The sequence below is a fragment of the Camelus dromedarius genome, chromosome 1 (assembly GCF_036321535.1).
Source record: "Camelus dromedarius isolate mCamDro1 chromosome 1, mCamDro1.pat, whole genome shotgun sequence".
Classification (NCBI taxonomy): domain Eukaryota; kingdom Metazoa; phylum Chordata; class Mammalia; order Artiodactyla; family Camelidae; genus Camelus; species Camelus dromedarius.
The window spans coordinates 9,443,979-9,461,651 of record NC_087436.1 but is presented as its reverse complement, the minus strand read 5'-3'; positions in this window follow the sequence as shown (position 1 = coordinate 9,461,651).

Below are 17,673 nucleotides of genomic sequence, written 5' to 3'. Positions count from 1 at the left end.
GTCTCATTACTCTGTATTTCATAAGAAAACTCAGCTACCTCCTTCATATTTTCGCCACCAGCCAAAAACGTCATACCATTCCAAAACAAAACTTTTACAGACACTGTCTTACTCATGTATGCACCACAAAAACAAGTTGTGGTTTCCCCCATAAGAAAATTATATAGAATATTCTTTTTTTTCCTATGTACTGGTCATTTTTTTACCCTATATTTCTCCCTTTTTTAAATAAAATAATTTTAGAAATATTCTTTAAGTTCAAAAAAATAATATACTGGTAGTTCTCACACTGCATCATTCTGATATGCACAGATTTTAGTTGCTGTGGTTTAGTTAAATAATATCAGGTCCCCAGTAGTGCTGTTCAAATTCTGGCCACTGTGGTCTATTCACTGGGGAAAGTTACATAAAGCACAAACCTCACTGTTAGCATTTCAGTTCACACATTCCAAAGTAAATAGCTGATGTGCAAGGCAGGCTCAAGATGGTGTGGGAGGAAGGCGCTGAACTCCCCTCCCTTCATGAAGGCACTACGACCACATACAGAAAGACTCTCTCTGAAAATGACCGGAAGACTGGCAGAAATGCTCTTCCACAACCCAGGGTGTAAACAGAAAAATGCACTGAGACAAGTAGGAAGGAAGAAAAGCAATCTAGTTAGGACTCACGTGTCCTCGCCAGTGGGCGAGCCAGAGCAGGAGGGGATACCACAAGCTCAGAGATTCCTCAAGTCCTGCCTTGGGCACCCCCGCCCTGGGGACCAGTGCCAGAAGACGAGCCCCCTTTGCTGGTTTGAAAACCAGTGGAGCTTACAGGAGGGCTGTGGGAAACAGACTCCTGTTTAATGAACAAAGTCAAGCAAGACAAAATAATAACAGTTTATCCATTAAAAAAAAAAAGCAAGGACCTTTATTTCCTCTTCGAGGGCTGTAGGTAATATTCTGAGCCATGTCCTACAGCTGTTTTGCAGAGACAACTCCCACCAGGTGGAAGATGTTAACTGCATGATGACTATGAGCACAGAGCTCCTGGACCGGTTGGAACCAGAAGGTTGATGGTTGATATTCCTGAAACATCACCCTGTTACCCAATATCAACCAACCAGAGAATCCATCATCAGCTGATCATGCACCCCGTGACCCTCTCCCTCACACTGTCTTAAAAGCCCTTCCCCAAAATCCATCAGGGAGTTTGAGTCCTTTGAGCATAAGCTGCCTTTCTCCTTACCTGGATTTGCAATAAATACTGTGTTTCACAATTCGGTGTTCAATAGATTGGCTTTGCTGTGCATCTGGTGAACAAATTCAAGTTTGGTTTGGTAATAACTTGAAAACTGAATAAACCAAAGAGCACAGAAGAGGAGGACAAAGATAAACAAGTTGAGAAATTGACCCTGGAAGTAGCAGATGTCCTTCAGGAATTTAGATTACGTTTCATGAGGAGAGGGGCCATTTCAATTTGTACGAACGTATCCTGAGGTCCTAGAAGGGTGTCTGGACAATTGTGGTCACTAAATAGATAATTGCTTAATCAACAAAGACAGTAGAATAGGAAATTAAGTTACATATTTTATCAGAGAAATTTGAATGATAACTCAGGCCAAAATGATCAAAAACAGAACAGTTAAAGAACAAGGAAGAAACTGAGGCCATTCTAAAAAGCATGAATGATAAGACCATCAGTGAAGCGGCGTGTGTGGCATCACAGGAGGGAGACGAAACATCAACAAAAGAATAGGAAAGAGAATGTATCAAAAAGGGAAGTTGAATCCAGAAAGTGTAATGATTTTCCACTAAAAGTCCCAAAAAATAGCAACAGAGAAAATGGAATGGGAAAAATAAAGTAACAGTGCTGTCAGCTTTCTCAGAGCCAAGGAAAAATATCCATGGTTGGTGAAGGGCTCCCCCGGTGACAAACTAGATGAAAAATCACAACCACAGATGGGCTTGTGAGTTTCAAGTCACTCACAGAAGCCTCAGACAACTTCTACAGGAAGAAAGCGAATTTAAACATCACTGACGGAAGAATGCAGCCCCCACGGAAGGAAGAGGTAGGTCTCTGACTTGTCATTACAGCATAACAAGGCAGAGGACAATAAAGCAATGTTCATCATTCAGTCTCATCTTTTTTGCCTCATACAGATCATCCGTGAAAGCAGAAATACCATTCACTTGCCCAGCTGATAAGTAATGACATGCCAGATATCAGGTTGCAAATATGCGTGTGGGTTCTGATCTGGGCTATTTGCTGTGTTTCATTGATTCATCTTTTCTTCTGGTACAAACAACTCTGCAGGAATTCCCCACAATGTCTCAGTTATAATAATGCTCATGTTTTGATATTTGATTTAGCAATTTTCTACCTTGTTCTTCTTTACAATCCCCTTGGCTCTTCTGTGCAACTAGTTTTTTTTTTTTCCATAGGTATTTTATAATCTGGGTCTATGAAAAACCTTTAGTAATTTTATTTTAAATGAATTTAAATTATAAAATACTTTGAAAAGAGTACTGATATTTCAGGGATAGTATTTGTATATGACTATGATATAGGTTTCCATTGAATTATATTTCTTTTAAAACATTCTTTAATGTTGTGTGACTTTGTTATAGAAAATATTTCACAGCTTTGTCAGATACTACGTTTTTAAAATTCTGTTCTGTAAAAATTCCAGACTCTCTATATTTGCTGGTTTATTGAAAGATAATAGATTTGTGTATATTGATCTTAAATTTAGAAAACTTGCTGGACTCTTCTTAATTGTAATAATTTGTTTGCATTTTCCAGTTTTATAATCATAAAATCATGTATAATTAGTTTTTTTATTTTTAAATATCTGTAACTTGTTTCTTTTCCTTTTATGTATTTAAAATTCTTTACCTTTTTTTGACTAACAAACTATTTATTGCAATTTTTCATAAAAAGTTTTTTTAAATAATTTGCTTTGTATTAACTTAAAATGTCTTTAATTTACATGAATAGATTTTATTGGTTCCTGCCTATGCTTGTTACCAACTTACTGTCTCTCAGCTCCAGTTCTCCCTTCATTATCTGCTCTGTGAAAATGGACTTGCCTCAGCGTTTCCGCTACTCAGTGAGCCTGATGCTGTGCTTTGTACAGTAGAGGGCGCCAAAGGGACATTGCAGGTGAAACAGTTTCTTACTTCAATTCCTGTTTTGGTTTTTTTTCTTGGTCCTGCTGCCCAGTCCATCAGCAGTGCTCCTGTGGGACATCCAGGGGTGTTCTGCGTCCAGGCACTTGGCGATGTTACATCTCAGCCTAGTTACAATGACTGTCTTGCCAATTACACCTCCAATTACAATTACTCTCCAGTTACAATGATCACTTCCAACACAGACATCTTGCACTCCAGGACTCTCACTGCAGTGCTCTGATACTCTGTTTCTGTACACGAGTCTTGACTCACCTATACTCCAGGGACTGTTTCCTTCTAGCGCGGTGACTGTGAACCCACTCTAGCCCCAGAAATCTTACCAGCCATCTCCTGGGCTACATCTATACCTTCTCCAGCGAGGTCAGAATCCCATCCTGATGGAGCTCTCTTCTGCAATTTGTCCTTCCTCGTGTGTTCTGCTTTAGTCCTAGGAGACTTTATAATATCCATCCTTACAGTTAGTCTCCTATTCTACAGATGAATAATTATTTATAGTAAACTTTCCCTGTTTAAACATCTAAGTGGCACTGTATCCTGATTGAATCCAGACTTATAACTAACTCCCATTTTTCTTTTCGAGAATGAGGTTTGCAAGAGTTTATTCAATAATGTAAAACCCACCAACTTTAAATCATCAATCCACCAACAAATGTGAAGTAAGTGCATTTAACTGTTGTTCATGGTGTTTCTTTTATAGTAGGTAAATTCCTCCAAAGATTGAGCCTTTTAAAAGCCACAGGTATTCCTATAAATTGGAAGAAAGTTACACTAACATTAGCAATGAAAATATTTATGGTAGATGATACATAAATGAAAAAGAATATACTAATGATTGTCGTGACAGTTTCCAGGAATAAAATACCATAGCTGCACTAAAAATGGTCATATACCCTTTTCATCTTCTGTGTTTTCTTTCCTATAAGGAAAGCAGACTTTTCAATGACAAACTCAGAACCAGGGCTAATTGTTTGGGGTGGCCAGTACACTATCTCAAGGGTATCTTCTAGTACCCTAAGAAGATGTCTCATTGCAAGGATCTGAACGATCATCTCCCTTGCTAAGAATACAAGTAACAGTCAGTGGAACAAACATCTAATGATATTAAGTCCATTAGTGAGAGTGGGAGAACTCAAAGTGGTCATCTAGAACTCGTCCATCACTTTGGCTGACGTAGCGAACAATGCAGCCCAGGTTCTAGGGCAGCACAAATCATTTGAATTTCTTAATGTAAGTAGCTGTGAACAACAGATCCGTCTTGGTTTGTCCTTCTGTTGTCCAAAGGAGAGCCTACCACCGTGAATAATTCACATAAAGCAGTAATGTGAAATAATCTATATGTAAGTTAGAGGAATGGAAGCCTGGATATATAAGACAGGACATCTATGGTACTTGCCTTTTCTGTCAGACAAGGACAATTTGGGGTCATTGTTCAAGAATCTTTTACTCTTTTCTTATAATTGTAGTTATGCTTGTTTTCCTTAGAGTTCTTTCATGTTTGTTGTCCAAAATCTTAAATGCTTCTGGATAAACATTTTCTCAATAGATGACTCAAAAAAGTGACTTACAGACCAAACCAAGGTGAAATCAAGCTGACCGATGCTGAAACTGAAAAATATTTATTGGCAAATGAAGCCTCATTTCAACAACTGTGGTTAAGAAACGGACAATCCTTGATGATGTCTCCTGCAGCTTTGGCTGTGTGAAAACTGAAAGGGGAAACAATAAAATTTTACAGCAGACCTAAGAAAAGACTAATTATTCTGTAACTATTTATCAAGTAGTTACCCAAATTGGATTTTAATCTGATCAATTGATTAATGACTTTTTTTTTTAAACAAGTACACCCATCAGTGACAGCATTTTACTTCAGTCAAATAATTAGAAACAGACTCACTTCCATAACACCCCTCTAAGGGCCAACCAATTAACAATTTAATCAGAGTAACCATATTCTGACAGCTAATGTCACCTTACGTATGGTTTGGAAAGACCATCAATCTCTGACCTCCATGCTTCCAAAAATTCCTACCTGAGGCAGCAGTTTGTCCTGCATAGAGAGACCATGCCTGGTCAGCATAGTTCTCTTGGTGGTTTCATTGTTTGACGATTTCATTTTTCCCCATGCAGAATGGGTGGTAACATTCTGGTACTAAGGGATTCTTTTTCAACATTAGAGCAATCTTCCTCTAAAACCAAGATTTTGTTTTGTTTTGTCTTTTTAAATTTCCAATTCAAGATTAAGTGGAAATCAAACTCAGAAACATTTTGGGAGGATTTATATCACTGTTGTTTCTTCCTTAAACATATCTTGCAGCTTGGATACAATCAAGATACTTTATTCCACAGATGGTTATCATGTAACAACTTCTCATGACACTACTCAGCTCAGGGCTTTATTCACTAAGAAAAAGTGATTGGAAAACAGAATTAAAGAGTGACTTGAGAGTAACCTTTGCTTTTCCTCCCAACATTCAAAGGAATTTGATTTTTCTTAGCTTTTATTTTTCAACTAAAATGCATATGACTATATTTATACAATGGAATACTACTCAGCCATAAATAAGAATAACAAAATGCCATTTGCAGTAACATGGCTGGACCCAAAGATCGTCATTCTAAGTGAAGTAAGCCAGAAATAGAAAGAAAAATACCACATTAGATCACTCATATGTGGAATCTTACAAAAAAAAAAAAAAAGAGGACACTAATGAACTCATCTATAAAACAGAAACAGACTCACAAACATAGTAAACAATCTTATGGTGGTTACTGGAGGAAAGGGGGTGGGAAGAGATCAATTTGGGAGTTTGAGATTTGCAAATATTAACTACTACATATATAAATAGATTAAAAAAATGAATTTCTTCTTTCTAGCACAGGGAACTATATTCAATATCTTATAATAACCTTTAATGTAAATGAATATATGTATGTACATGTATGACTGGGGCATTATGCTGTACACTAGAAATTGTAACTCACTATACTTCAATTAAAAATGATATTTATGGGTTTTGGACAATAAAACCATCAATACTTTCGGGAAAAAAAGAGTAAATATGGTCATTTTTAAAACTTTATTTAAAATTAGGTTAAAGCCCATGTTTATAAAATAGTATATGTGACCTCACTACATTATCTTTTTATTAAATTTATGGCCATATATTCAAAATCTTGAATTTAAAAAATTTGCATATGCCTATTTAAGCATACTTAGATTCATCCAGTAAATATTCCCTGTATGTCTGGATATATATTTAGTGTATAAGTCATATACAAAACAGATCTGTATCTCAAGCTTAAGATTTAGGGAAGGTCTTTTTGTTTAGAGTCGGTGATCTCTACCTGAGTCTTTAATGCGTTTTCAATGGTAGAAAAGAGAGAAAGCTTGGCAGATTTAGCAAATAACAGTACAAGATGCTCTGTTAAATTAGAATTTCAGACAAATACAAATATATTTTTAGAATATATTTATTCAAAATATTGCATGGAACCTTCTTACACTAAAATATATTTATTTGCTGGATTCTGGAAATCTTAGAAAAAAAGAGAGACCAGGGCAGGATTCTTCAGACAGAGGGAGCAGCATAAGCTAAGGTCTGACGATACGAGAGATTGGGGGGACATTTGGGGAATAAAAAGTAATTTATTAGTTCTCAAAGAAATGTGCATGGAGATGGGCTAGAATTGGGATGAAAGCTAGAGAATGACTACATTTTCATAAAGCATAAACTCAACTAAACAGGATACAGACACTTCAGGTCCGTGTATCAATCTTGTTCAGGAGTGTATGCACTTAGTGTCTGTACAGTTCCAGGCTTACACCAGTGGTAAATAATGATTTCTAATTTCAGATAGTTCAATTACAGACATTGGCCTCACAACTAATATGAAAAAAATTTTTTAAAACTCTCGGGGCTTAAATAAGAAGGTAAGAGGAATTCTGGGGGAAATGCAGTGTTTTAAAATCTCTCCAAACTCTCTGTTAAAGTTGACAGAGTTGCTGGGATAGTGAAATGAAAACTTTAAAGACATCTACAGTAAAGAGAAGTGATGCGGATTCCTCAGAACCCCTAAAAGTGAAGACAAACCACCGAGAGCTACAAGATCTGCACGATATAAGCATCCATTTGGAAGAAAGCTGAGATAAGGAACAGGGAATCTAAAAACAGAAAACTTAAAAAAATAACCAACCAGCACTCACTGGAATTGGGGCAAGACGCTCTGTCACAAGCAGCTGCAAGGGGGAAGAGCTTACTGCACACATCAACTCGTAGGTGGTGTATTCTGTAGAATCTTGAGAAACCTTCATCACATGGCCTCTTGTAACAAACCAACAAATCTCCTTTCCTGGACTCCTATTGAGTAGAGACAGTGAAGAGGAGAATTCACATTGAGCAGTACAGGGGTAACAGGAGTTCAGAACAGAGAAGATTCATGCAGAAGTCATGGGGAGGGAGACAGAGCAAGGAGACTTCAGACAACAGGTGCCATATTTTCTTACAGTCCATGTCAATCACAGAAGAGAAGATGGTGATGCTCGAGAAGTTACTCCAGCAGCCCTGCGTTTTAAAACAAGATACATTTATTCCCTGTCAAAATGTGCAATAATAATTAAAAGAAGAACTGTTCTTGAATTCTAAACAAGGTTATAAAGAAAATAAAAAGTTGATGAAAAAGAAGATAAACATTTCCAAAAAGAAGAAAAAAGGCCTTAAAAATTCATGCTCCAAAGCAAAGAACCTAGAATCTCATACTTTTAAATGAACCAAATAGAATTATGAAAATATCCTAAGATAAAAGAGAGTAATATACCTTAGAATTACTTAACATGTAAAAGTGGAGATGCTGGAATGCAGGAAGAGAAAAGAAACAGTCATCTCAAACATGATGCGTCAATCAGAGTGAACAAACACAACAAAAAATGGCAGTGTAGATGCTCCCAGACACTTCCTCAGATCCACTTAGCTGCTGGTGGACCTACCCACCGGCAGGAACTCAGCTGAGCTGGAGAGAGCTGACAGCTGTCAAAACAGGCCATTAAGCTGATAAGCCAGGACAGTCAAGCCTTCGATCACTTACCACGATGGTTTGAGTCTGGTGTTTGGAGGGCAGCTTTCTCCCATGAGGCCTCTCAGGGAAAACCTTTGTCATTTTGTACAGTCACGCCTGAAAAATCAGGCCTGGGCTTTTATACAAGAACCAGATGCTTTATCCTTCGTTGACCCTTTCTCTGGAGACATTCCCTCAGCCAAGCAGGCGCTAGTCCTCCCTGGAGGCCGTTCTCCGCCACACCCAGACCAACCCCACCATCACATCTCCTCTGACCTCAGTCAGTGAGTAGCTGGCATGGGCTTAATAAGCCAGCTCCCTGGCCTCAAGGTGAGATTAAGTCCATGCTGCATTTTGTGCTCCAGAGTCTTGAAGTGGGAAGAAAGTCTCCAACTGAGATCCCAGTTTTGCTTAGCTCTTCTCCCCTGATATTACTCTATGTCCCTCACTGCTCTTCTGAGAGCACTCACAAAAAAAATACACTGCTTCTAAGAAATCCAACCTCATTTTCTCACCAAGTGTGGATCAGGGAAGCAGACTCCAAGGCGAGATTATTAAGTTAACACTCACTGGCTGAATGGTACCGAGGACCTCACCGCTGGTGTTAGATGGAATATACAAAGTCCCTCGCGTGCCGTAGCCTTGATATTGCTGAGAGATTGCTAAGAATTTCACCAGTGATAGAATTTTCTACCCAGGAAATAATCAAAGATAACAACTTTTTTCATAAAACCAGTAATTGTGTGAAAATAAAAACATAGCAATCTAGCAAGAAGTGTATCTGTCGTAACTTTCTTTTACATTTCTGTCACCAAATTACCTTAGATTTTGTCATCTGCCAATGCATTTTGCCTTCAGTTTTGAAAGGTATTTTTGGTTCAACTTAGAATTCTCACTTGACTTTTTGTTTGTTTGTTTTCAACAATTTAAATATTTTGCTCCACTGTCTTTTGGATTTCATAATTCCTGATAAGACATTCAGTGATTATTTGAATAGCTTTGACTGTATGCAAAGTATGCATTTTCTGCAGTTACTTACAAGATCTTTATATCTTGATTTTCAACAGTTTGACACCAGTGTGCCTAGGCACGGTTTTCTTCATATTTATCTTTCTTGGTGCCCAGTCAGCTTCTTGAATCAATACATTTATACCTGTCAACAAATTTGGAAAATTATCAGCCATTATTTGTTCAAATATTTTTCATGAACCATTTTTATGTCTTTTCCTCTTATGACTCTAAGCACGCATGTGTTAGGCCCTCTAAGATTGTTCCAGAGGCGCCTAAGTTTTGTTCATTATTTTAAAGCATTTTTCACTGTTTTTCATATTGTATAATATCTACTGGTATATCTCTCCAAGCTTATTGTTTTTCCTCTTTTATAACAGTTAGGCTGTTATGCCTTCCCATTATTCCTAATGCATATTTTTCTTCAATATTATAATTTCCATCTGGTTTCTTCTATAGTTTATATTTCCCTGCTGATTTCCTGTATTTTCATTTATTACTAGCACTGTTTCCTTTATCTCATTCAGCAGTGCTGTAATAGCTGCTTACTCTGCATCCTCTCAGATATGTTCTCCCTTATCTTTTTTTTTTTTTTTCAGAATGAGCTGTGTTTTTCTTATCTTTATCAAGAAATGCTGGCTTGTATCCTAAACATTGTGAATTTTGCTGACATTTTGGGGGTGGCATGAAGACAGCCCTTTGTTTTTGTTTTTATTTTGCAGAGGGAAATTTTAACATAAGATGAGCAGACTTTAGGACATTCATCTTAGGTCACTCCCTTGTAGAAATCCCCTCTTATTGTTCAGTTGTTGAGGTTTCCTCTACGTTTGCCCTCTGTCCTTCACGCTAGCGTTATCTGGCTCTCTGTAGTCAAAGTGTCCACAGCAGTCTACCCTCATACTAAAGGCCAAAACCATTAGACAAGCAATCTCATGTCATTTCTGTCTACCATTTGTCATTTCCTCCATATTATGCCTTCATTCACTTTCTATTTCTTTCAGGTGCTTTCTTTCTTCATTTTATCAACATTTATAGTTTCTATGTGTGCAAGAGTCAGTCCAGTATGAACTTACTTGCTCATGCCAAATACAGAACTCCAGTTACATACATATCATAAAAGTTGCAAGTAACTTCAAACATAATTGTTTAATTTCATATCTCTAACTAAATATACTCTAGTAAGAAAAAAAATAGATGTGCAAAGAAAAGTCTTATCACTAATTATATTGTTGAATTTAATGTTAATATTGTCATTCCCAGACTGTTGGTTTTATATGTAATACACAGAGCAAATCAGTAATTGTGTGATATTACGTATTTCTCATTGTTTTATCTTTGAATCAGGGATGGAAGAAGGGAGATTCAGATTATAATAGAAAATGATAAGTAAAACCTCTGGAGTCCTGAGTTTGATTGTATAAAAACATTACACATTTTTGTCTTAAAGTGTACTATTAGCTGTGTCATCTGAAAAGACCAATTAATTTTCGATGCACACCCCTTTTGATAAGGCTACGATCTCCAAGGATAATTTAGGGACCAACTGATTGTAAGACTGGTTCAGAAAATGTATAAGAAGAATCTGCAACATCCTGTCCCATCTGACAGAAAAGAAGCTATTAAAACTATGGGATTGAGTCAGCAAGCAAAGATCTTCCAACAAAGAAAAGCCCAGGACCAATGATTTCATGGTTGAATTCTACCAAACATTCAAAGACAAATTAATACTGATCCACTCTAAATTCTTCCAAAAAATAGAAGACAGAATGTTTTAAAACTCATTTTATGAGACAGTATCACCCTGAGACCAAAGCCAGAGGAAAAATAACACAGACACACACACAAATTACAGGCCATTATCTCTGATGAACATAAATACAGAAATTCTCAATAAAATACTAGAAAACCAAATTCAACAGTGCATTGAAAGTATCATACACTATGACCCAGTGGGACTTATCTGTGGGATGTGAGGTTGATTCAACATACACAAATTAATCAATTTGATATACCACATTAACAGAATTAAAAATAATGATCATTGCAATAGGTATATAAAAAGTATTTGACAAATTTATCATCTTTTCATAATAAAAATTCTCAACAAAATAGAAGGAACTTACCACAACACAATAAAAGTCACATGTGAAAAGTACACAGTTTACATTATAATCAATGGAGAAAAGCTAAATTTTTTTTCTCTAAGATTTGGTATAAGGGAAGGAGGCCCACTCTTGTCACTTCTACTCAGCAGAGTACTAGAAGCCCTAGCCAGAGCAATTAGGCAAGAAAAAGAAATAAAAGGCACCCAGTGAATAAGTAAAATTATCTACTTGCCAATGACAGGATCATATATGCAGAAAACCCTAAAGAGTCTACCAAAAAAGCCATTAAAACCAATTAAATTAATTTAGTAAAGTTTCAACATACAAAACTCAGTCAAGTTTCTATCCACAGATAACTAACAATCTCATTCATGATAGCAACAAAAGAATAAAATAGGAGTAAACTTAACCAAAGATGTAAAAAACTTATAAACTAAAATTTATAAACATTGATGAAGGAAATTAAATACAACACAAAAAATTGGAAGACATCTCATGTTTTCAGATTAGAAGAATCAATATTGTTAAAGTGTCCAAACTACAGGAAGTGATCTACAGATTCAGTGCAATGCCTGTCATAAAATCCCAGTGGCAATTTTTATAAAAATAATAGAACAAAAAACAAACAAACAAACTAACAAAAAAATCATAAAAAACCCCGAACAACCACAGCAATCTTAAAAAAAAAAAAAAATACACAAGTATTATATACTTCCTGACTTCAAAATATATTATAAAACTACAGTAATAAAAATAGTATGGTTCTGACATGAAATAAGCATATAGGCCAATGACACTGAATGGAGCCTACAGAGAAATCCATGCATCTACAGTCAACTGATCTTCAATAACAGTGTCAAGAACACACATGGGGGAAAGAATAGTCTCTTCAATAAATGGTGTTGGAAAATTTGGGTATCTGCTTGCATAAAAATGAATTGGACCCTTATATCACACCATACACAAACATCTACCCAAAATGGATTAAAGACTTAAACATGAGACAAGGAACCATAAAACTACTAGAAGAAAACAGGGGAAAATTTTCTTGGCAATTTTTTTTTTTTTTTGGATATGACATTAAAAGCACAGGTAACAAAAGAGAAAATAAGTAAGTGGGACTACATGAAACTAAAAAGCTTCTGTACAGCAAAGCAAATAATCAACAGAATGAAAATGCAACCTATAGAATGGGGGACAATGTTTGCAAACCATAGTATCTGATAAGAGGTTAATATTCAAAATATGTAAGGAACTCATATAACTCAATAGCCAAAAATAAATAACCCAATTGAAAAACGAACAAAGGGCCAAAATATACATTTCTCAAAAGACACACAAATTGCCAAAAGGCATATGACAGGGTGCCCAAATTACTAATCATCAGGGAAACCCAAAACAAAACTACAGTGAGGTATCACCTCCCATCTGTTAGAACGACTGTGACCAAAAATACAAGAAGTAAGTCTTGACAAGGATGTGGAGAAAACAGATCCCTTGTACACTGTTGGTAGGTATGTAAACTAGTATACAGCTATTATGGAAAACAGTATGGATATTCCTCAAAAAAAAAAGATAGAATTGCCGTATGATCCAGCAATTTCACTTTTGGGTATATACTTCAAAGAAATGAAATTAGTATCTTCAAGAGATATCTGTACTCTTATGTTTGTTGTAGCACTATTCACAATAGCCAAGACATGGAAACAAGCTAAATGTGCATTGACAGATGAAGGGATTAAAAAAAATCTAGTTATGTATATATATGTTTATGTGTATATATAGATTTATATATATATATATATATATATGTATATATATATATATATACACAGAACATTATTCAGCCTTAGAAAAGAAGGAAATCCTGTCATTTGGGACGACTGAAATGAACCTGGAGGACATTTTGCCAAGTGGAATAACCCAAGAAAGATATACAGCATGACCCCATTTATATGTGGACTCTAACTGTCAAACTCACAGAAGCAACGAGTAGCTTGGTGGTTGCCAGGAGCTGGGAAGGGTGGAAAAGGGGGAGACGTTGGTAAAAGGAGTAAAAGATTTTAGTTATGAACAAATTCTGGAGATTTAATTCATTGCAACGTGACTATAGTTAACAATACTGTATTGTATCTTTGAAATTTATGAAGAGAGGGGATCTGAAGTGTTCTCATCACACACAAGAAGAGAAAATAGTAATATGTGAGGTGATGGATATGTTTACTAGTTTGTTTATGGTTAATTATATCAAAAGATCAAGTTGTATAGCTTAAATTATACACTTTTCATTTATCAATTATACCTCAATAAAAAAGACTACTGGTGTTTCAAACCACTTGGGAATCAGCTTGAAATCTTCTATTACAAGGATAAATCTGGGAGTTTGAGATTTGCAAATGTTAGCCATTATATATATATATATATATATATATATATATATATATATATATATATAGATTAAAAAAGCAAATTTCTTTTGTATAGCACAGGAAACTATATTTAATATTTTGTAATACCCTTTAATAAAAAAGAATATGAAAAGGAATATATGTATGTATATGCATGACTGGGACATTGTGCCGTACACCAGAAATTGACACATTGTAACTGACTGTACTTCATTTAAAAAAAAGTTATCGGGGATAATTTATGTATCAATCAGGGTAACACTTGCAGTGAACTTAAATATATCAAATGTTTTAATGAGTTTATAATTGTACTTAAACAAAACACTGATTTGTCACTACAGATTTTGCTAAAGAAATAAGTCTTTTTTGAAAACAGGAAATCAGTCTTTATCCTGACTTTCCTAAATAAGCTGTAAGCCTGGGTATCCAAATAGTTGATGAGTAAGTTTCTCTTCATAGAAGTATTGAGACTAATAAAATGAAGAAAATATTATTTATAATAGCATCATTTTTCATCTTCTCAGTCCACCATTGACCTCCATCTGTCCAGTACAATACCACTGATACAGTGGCTTTAATTGTGGAATTAAGAAAAGACTTACAGGAAATAATAGCTCTCAAGAAATATTTTTATTTACTTAGACCTAAAATATAGGTATCAGATAAGCAAACACAACAGAATAGCAGGTGCATGGGGTAATTTTGTATCACATCAGCCCCAGGATCCAGGTCTCTATATCTCACAGGATGCCCTAAGTTACAAAATTCAAGCCTTCTACAAGAAACTTGTGGTCCAGCCTAATCGGAAGCAAATGGAAGGGGATTCTGGGAAATGTAGTTCAGTGTAGCCAAGGTGACACATTGCAAAGTCAACACAGGGGTGAAAAGTTAAGATGTCTCCAGCTTGAACTGCTTCCACAAATTCAACAACCCACGTCACAAACATGGAGCACAAAAGATAGTCAAATGTATCAACAATTGTAACCTAAGTGAAGGAATTACAGGTTTTTTTTAACTATTCTTTCAACTTCTTTTAGGCTTGAAATATTTTCCATGTAACAATATAATAATAATAATAATAATAGTAGTAATAATAATAATAATAGTAATAATAATAATAGTAATAATAGTAATAGTTCCACCACAACATGAAAAAAGCAAAGAGAAATTCAGTAAGTCTTTTGCCTAACATTCTGGACCCAAAACAAGAAGGTTTAACTCTACTTGGCTTTGTAAGGGTTTTCCTTAGTTTTTCTTCCTCTTTCATAGGGAAAACATTTTAAAATTGGCATTTATATTTTTGGAGTTTGCTTTAGACACTGCTTCAAATGATTTATATCATGGTTGTCTTTATGATGCTTCGTTGAGCTCAATTTCCCTGCCGATCTTGCCCTTCATAATGAATAAGGGAGGAGACACTTTCTTAGCTTGTGCACAGCCAGCCCGAGGAAGCACCCTTCCCAGTTCCGGGAGTCAGTCTATGAATTCCAGCCAGTTACGAGGCTCACGGTAACAAATGATACCCGAGTGGTATTTTAGGATCTAAAAGGAGCTTCCGTAATCTCAATATCTATGTCTCTTAGCCAAAAATTTTGTTCTGATTTTTAAAATTGCATGTTTGTATTTTCATAGTCGGAGTTTCAAAAACCTTCCAAAGAACTAAAACAAAAAGTAGAGATTTCTGATTCATCGGTCACTCACTATGGGGTAATTCCTGGAACACCATCAGTTATTTAATATTAATACATAGACACATGCTGTCTCTACACACATATATGTGTTTGGTATATACATGCCAATTCTGATGACAAACATTTTCATTTAAAAAAAAACTCTGCAATCACAAAGATTAAAAAATTCTGATTCTGATTATTTTTGTTTCATTGCTGCCTGGCATATAGTAGGTTAGACGTTCAGGAAACACGCTTTGAACAAATCAAATTAGGGACCATCTGTTCTATCATCCTATTCCTTGGGAATTCTAAGTATTGAGAAAAAGTGGACTTGGGAGGGCAGGAATCAGCACAAAGGATGTGGTAGTTGAAGAGATCCTAATCCTGTCCAGGTTTTCAAACTCCTCCCAGGGCATTTTCAAGCGCTCAGCTTCTGGGTCCTGAACCACCTATTTCTTTCTGTTTCCCAGACAGCGGGAGAAAAATTCTAAGTGCATGTATTTTAGGTTATTTTTCTCTGTATACGATATGAAGATGACGTAGTATTGTTTGTATATTGTATATTGTTTGTTACTTTTTTGTCATCAAATAGATCCTCTTATTGAACACAACTCTATTCTGACATCAATTAATGTTTTCTACTTTCTTCATTCATTCTAATTAAAGTTTTTGTTCAACTGCTTAATACACGTGCAGGCATTCTAGGGTCACTGACAAAAATACTTAATTTATTATTATTTAATTTATTATTATATACTTTAATTTCTAATACTATTATGTGCCACTGCTTATTTGTTTCTTTTGCAAGGATTACCTTTATTTCCAAACTCTGTAGATACATTTATTAATGCTGGGGGATTTGAATAGCAACATTATTTTATGTCCTACTTAAACATGAAGAACAGAAAACACACAAGATGTGCAGAGTGTGACTATTATGTACTGATTAATGCTTAATCTTACAAAGTCTTCTCATTAATCAGCAGGCATTAAAAGCACGTTAAATTATGTCCATTAACTTAATGTATAGAAATTTCTAAAAGCTGCCATTCAGACCTTATTATCGTGACCCGAGCTGCTAGGAAGAATTGAGTGGGATTTATGGTTTAGAACAATACTGAAGCTTTCAATTCTTTTATCCTTTTTCTGTAGTCTTTGGAAGAATGTTACTAAAAATGAGGGATTTGCAATTTATTAGGAAAGATCTCAACCAGGTGACACAAGGCACATTACTCTCTTGTGATTTGAAGAAACAAAGCGTATTTTATTCACTAGTCCCTTGTCCCTCTCTGTTGACATTACAGGATTATAAGATCAAGTGGAAGTATTGTAAAGTGTTCTGATAAACCCTTTCTTTTGAGTTTACTCCCTGAGAAACAATATATCTTTTACCATGTTTTCTCAGCATGTTCTTTAAAATATAAGGCCAATATGTCGGAATTCAAAAGGCATGTTACGTAAAATATCCATCATTAGTTGTCCTGCCAAATATTTTGCCAGAATTCTCAATGCTGAGATCTGTGCTTTAATGAGAATTAGCAGAAATAGGCCTATAGAGTATTTGCTAATTTATCATATTATCCTTCAAGAGTTGCTTTCTTGGTAACACTGTTATTTTCCTCTTTAATTCTCAACCAGCTCTTTAATGATCTCAGTTCCTCATTTTTGTTAATGAAAGGCAACAGGCAGGGAAAATGAATTTCCCCATAATTCCTCCCTGTAGCCTCTGGTGAATTGACTTTCCCCATATTCATTGAAATGTGTTATCTCATTTATCTGGAAATGTCAATGGCTTGTGGAAAGGACTGCATCTGAATGTGACTTGGATAAACATGAGCTAATAACTCCAAGTAAATGCCTTTCCCTTTGCCCTATGGATATAATTTATTAATGGTAAATGACCTTTTATTTTTCGAGAACATTGAAGTGGAGGAAAGCAGACAGATGCTACATGGAATGTTTGAAAGCCTAGGTACAGGCAAGCTAATGACAGTGCAGACATTATTTTGATTTTAAAAGTAAAGTCAGGGGCCAGACCATCGTGTGTGTATGTGTGCGCACGTATAGAATTAATATTTGCTGGGAAGGCAGTATAGGCCAGGCCCTATTTCAGTGTACAGTATACTTCTATTTTATCATTTCACTGTCAAAGTCACCTCTTTAGGAAATACAGTTAGTCCTTCGTAGGAATGGAGCATCTAAAGCCTGTCCTATTGTCTCTTAGAACCTAGAACAGATTACCACAGAGGAGGGA